Source organism: Vombatus ursinus, unplaced genomic scaffold, assembly GCF_900497805.2.
Source record: "Vombatus ursinus unplaced genomic scaffold, bare-nosed wombat genome assembly UNPS02014810.1, whole genome shotgun sequence".
NCBI lineage: Eukaryota > Metazoa > Chordata > Mammalia > Diprotodontia > Vombatidae > Vombatus > Vombatus ursinus.
In genome coordinates this window covers 39,783,981-39,789,233 of record NW_020954588.1, presented here as the reverse complement: position 1 = coordinate 39,789,233, position 5,253 = coordinate 39,783,981, and positions in this window count along the sequence as shown.

Here is a 5,253-nt window from a genome sequence, read left to right as displayed (position 1 = left end):
ACTAGCTGTGTGACCCTGGGCAAGTCACTTAACACCAATTGCCAAAAAAAGTCTTGTTTTAAAGTTGTTTTCTACAGCCCCACTGTGAACCATTTGAAAGTAGTATGGGATCCTATCTGTGGAGCTAGAAGGAATCCTGGAGACTTATTTTGCATATAAAGAAACTGATGCCTAGAGATTTATTCAAAATCATATTAAATACAAGCCAGGATTTGAACCCAGGTCCTCAGACACAAATTCAGCCCACTTTCCAATGAACTATATCCAGATCCAAATCTTCAAATGTGCCTTAAGATACATTCCTGAGGACAATTCAACAAAACAGATGTTAGATGCAAGGTGCTATGCTGGTCAGTGAGGATTCGCGGAGAAAAAATGAGACCCTCTGTCCTCGGGGGCTTCCACATACTGACAGAATGAGATGAGCAGATCATTGAGGGAGAAGAGCCTACAGGGGTAGAGAATAACTAAGAGGAGGCTTCATGAAAGCTACAGCACCTGAACTGAATTGTGAAGATAAGGGGGGAGAATGGAAAAGTAGGCAGAGCGTGCAGGGCAGATCTGAACAAGGCTATTAAGGTAGGGGAAAGCCAGACTGCAGAGGGCCTCAAATGCCAAGCTGAGGAGTGCTTTCTGCTGGTTTTTAAGGGCCCACTGAAGGCTTCTGGGCAGAGGAATGACTGTGCTTCACAAGAGTAATGCCATGGAGACTGGGTTATGGATGGCAGAGCCTAGCAGGGTGACCAGTTAAGCTCTCACAGTCGTCCAAACCAGAGAATGTCAGCAACGAGAACCTGAGTAGTGTTTGTGTCTCATGAGAAGGAACTGGGTTGAAAAGATGGCATGAGGTTAAACAAGACTTGTTAACTGGTGAGGGGGGATGACTCAGTTTATGAACCTGAGTAATTGAGTGGACTTCATGCCCTCAACTGAAATAAGAAATCTATAAATGGTGGGGAGAGGATCAATTCTATTTTGGATGTGTGGAGTTTCAGATGTCTTCAGGACACACAGGAAAAGAGGCCCTCCAAGGTGGGCAGGTGGGCAGGTGGCCAAGAGGCAGCTGGTACAGCAGAATGCTGGATTTGGAGCCAGGGGCTCCAAGGTTCAATCACACGTCTATGACTCTTGGTCAAGTCCTTTACCTTTCAGTGGCATCACCTAAGGCTGCTTCCAGGTCTAAACTTACCATTCTCTTTGCAACAAGAGTTAAGAGACAATAAAGGACACTCGCAGATCCCTAGCAGTTAAAAGGATAAACGAGCCCAATCAGCTGTTGGCTTGTTGTTCCATGGCAGACGCTCAGGTCATGCCAGATGTTCTCGGAGTTCTGGTGAAACTTTACACTGAGATCCGATGGGAACCACTGGAGGACGGAGGCAAATGCTGTGATGTGACAAGGGTTCGGACGTCCAATGGCAGGTGAAGTTTGCAAGAGGAACAAACTGTCAGGGAGGCGCTCCCAAGAAATGTTAGTGACCCGACTGGTGAATTCACCATAGTTGGCTAGAAAGATGAACATGAAACTGGCTTCGTCATCCCAACTGTGAGGCCACTTCCTTGTCTATTATAATATAATAACAATAATAAAACTGGAGAGTTCCTTTGAATTCCTAAAAATGTTCAACTCCACCAATCTAACCACAAGGGGATGGAAACATTGAGGATATGACTGAGAGTTAAGGAGATGTCTGGAACATGAGACAAACTCATTTTGAGTGTTCCCTGCAGAGTGGAGAGAGAGAGAATTGGGAAGGGGGAGGAGGGGAACTGGAGAAATCCCCAGGTAATTTTTTTTTTTTTGGTGAGGCAATTGGCTTAAAGTGACTTGCCCAGGGTCACACAGCTAGTGAGTGCTGTGTGTCAGAGGGCAGATTTGAACTCAGGTCCTCCTGAATCCAGGGCCAGTGCTCTATCCAATGCTCCACCTACCTGCCCCTCCCAGGAAATATTTAAAAACAATGAAGGCAGAATCTGAAATATCAGCTGTATTCACGGACCAAGTCCCAGCTTCTTTATCTCAGTTTCCCCATCTATGAAAAGGGCTAATTAGCACCTGAAATACCTTCATGGGCCATTTGAAATTCAAATGAGCCGATGGATATAGGGGCTTTTGCAAACCTCAAATCCCTGTGTATCTATCAGGCATCAGCCTGGGGCTCAAAGTCAAGCATGAGACAAAAAAGGTAGTAGTGATCTGTCAGTAAAAACTTGAGAAATCTACAGACTGAACAGGTCATAGGGAAACCAGAGTGCTCTGGTTGGTGAGGGGAATTCAGGGAGGTCGTTTTCTTTCTTTTTTTTTTTAAAAGACCCTAGGTGACCAGAGCATATTGGAAAGGAAAAAAAAAAAAGCCCAGGAAACAAAGGTGAATAATAAAGAGATGGAGGGGCCAGGACCGCAGGCCAGAACTCACCCAAGTTAGAAGGGGCAGGATTCCCAGGAAAACAGTTTGGAGTTACAAAAAATGGGGAGGTTGCAGAGCACCCCACCAATCCAAGTTGGGAGGAAAGCCTTGACAAATGAGATCCATTTCTTTTTGTTCTAAGAGGTGGTAAGGCAGCCAGTGAAACCAGAAGGGGGCAAGTGAGGAGCTAAGTAGTTTCTACAAGTCAGGCTGACCATCCCAGGAGAGCTCTCCAGAGAGAAGTGGGTCAGACAGAGGGACGCTGTAGCATTTCTTGTGTTCCCTCAAGCAAACCAAATGTCCTCATGCAGACATGCTGATTTGAACCCAACATTATCTCATCATGACATCAGCCACAATCCCCACTGTACCTTGTGGAACTCTGACATTCCTTAGAGCCTAGATCCCATACACAAAACGGTTTTTGTTAACAGAGGATCCAAATACTCCTACTCACAGTTGAAGAAGCACCCTGAAGAGCCCTGGAATTCAGTAGCCAGGAAATCACCCCGTGCTTTAAAAATCTTGGCAGAGAAAAAAACCTAGATTTGTCTGTCCACCTCCAACTCCATTAATGGTGCTTGGGCAGAGGCCACTGGACCTTATTACTTGATTACGAGATGTTCCTGAAACACTGAGTAACTACAGTATAGCAACAGCTTTCTGTACTATTTAAAATGAGCAAAAATACTAAGAAATAACACACATATTACCAGTGGGGTTACATTTCAAGAACTTTATTGTTCTTAAGAGAACAATAGATCCCTCACATTTTAAGTTTTTCAATGACATTCATTACTTCTATAGGTAGAAGCCTAATCCAGTGTCTAGGAATTACTGGTTTAGTTGGGCATCATACATCATCACCATGGTTTGCTAAGGGTAGAAATCAATCTATCTTTCCAGGAATTTTCCTGACTGATGTGGGTTCAGAGCAGATGAAAAATACTTTAAAAAAGCAAGGTTGGCTGGCCCAGGCCCCAAATATGCTTGGCCATTGTGGTCTTGCCCAAATTCTCTCCCTCCTACACAGAGGACAGGCCACAGTTCCATTCTTAAGCTAAGCAAATGAAGCATCAACTTTCAGCAAGGGCCCAAACCATGACAATTCAGAATGAATATTCATTTTATTTATATAGGATGCTAGCTTGGAGTCTTGGCCCTACCATCATTTAGTTTGTCTTCCATTACCAAAAGGGAGACATTAAATCACAACACTAAAGAAAATGAGATTGTAGTTCAAGGAATCTACTTTTAACACCCTTCCAAAAATGATGCCATTGAAATGAAGTAGAAGCATCCCTTAGATTAATATTCCAAAAATAAACACATTTCTGCTAAGCTGAGGTTAGCATGATATCTTTCATATTTTGAGGGACAAGAAAAAAATCAGAGGAGACATTTCTTCATCCATCTGGGACAGCACGATCCTAATTAGCAGTCTAGACCCGATTCTGCCATTAATGAGTGGTCACTCCTCTAGGTCTAGTTTCTTCATTCACAAACTCAGCTTTTTCCAGGCTAAAACTGATGCCTGACTTTCCCTCTCCCCTCCCCCCAAAAGGACCCCTCTTCTCCCCTCCCCCACATGGGGAAGATAGCAGGAAGGGCAGGCTAAGGAGAGATCATGCTATTACTCAGAAGGCCAAAGGCTGGCCTACCTGTACATTACTGTTTTAATGCAAATTCATGCCTATAACTAAGATGTGAACTGGAGTCACAACTCTACTTTCTGTAGTTTAAGGAAAACCTAAGTGGCAGTAACCAATTTTCCCTGAACCTGATTCTACATTTAACAATCCCTGGTTTCCTTCTGAGCTGGGTGAAATGTACTCATTCTAACATGACACCCGAGGAAAAGTCAGTGGCAATCTCTTAAAAATTTAGGTAGAAACCAGGCATTTATTTTTCACCTCTCCAACTGTTCTTTGGCTCTCGCGTCCCCAACCAAGAAGGTGAATTCTAATGTAGAGTTATGCCCATGACTCTAATTTAGTATTTTTACTGGGGATGAGGGTGAAGGGAGAGAAGAAAATTATGAAGAAGATTCTTAGTTTTTGCTTATCCACTTCTCCTTCACTGAGAAATAATGAAGTCCAATTTTGGGTGAGCCAACTTCCTGGACCATTGGCTAACATTTAAGTATTTAACTGTTTAAATACAAAAATGATCAGTTAACTATTAACACATGTTGAGAGAAAATAAACTTGAAAGAGAACACAGACATTGATCTCCTATTAGGAGGGGGAGGAAAAAGGTTTAAAGCCATGGGTTTAGGGGGAAATATGTTTGAAGTATGAAATAACCCTTCTATTTAATGAGATGTTGTGGGCTTCCATAACAAAATTTAAGCAATAAGCTTGCCAGTTTTATCTTTAAGTCATATTTACCAAAGGAAGAAAAAAAAGGGCTTATGGCTTGATGAAATTATTTAAGGCATTTAGCCTATTTCTATGTAAACATCCATTACCAAATGTGATGTTTAAATTCTATTTTTGTACAAAACCCATCATCCAAGTGATACTGACATATACCAATGCTGTCTGGGTATGGTTCTAAATAGAGTTGAAGCCATTCTTAAGATCATTCTCAGGGGAACGGTTATTTGAAAGGGGAAAGAGTACATAGGTTTTTATGTGCAAATTCAATGGCTAATAATATTGTCACATCATGAGGAAATGAAATTATACAACTAAGCTGATAAAAAGTCAATTTCCTGTATTGTTTTGGTTTTGAGGCAGGTCAGAAGTCTAAGAGGTAAGAAGGTGAGCGAACTTTAATAAGCTGAATCCTTATGTTGTAATAGAAAGTCGTCCCCCCCACATACACACACACACACCACACC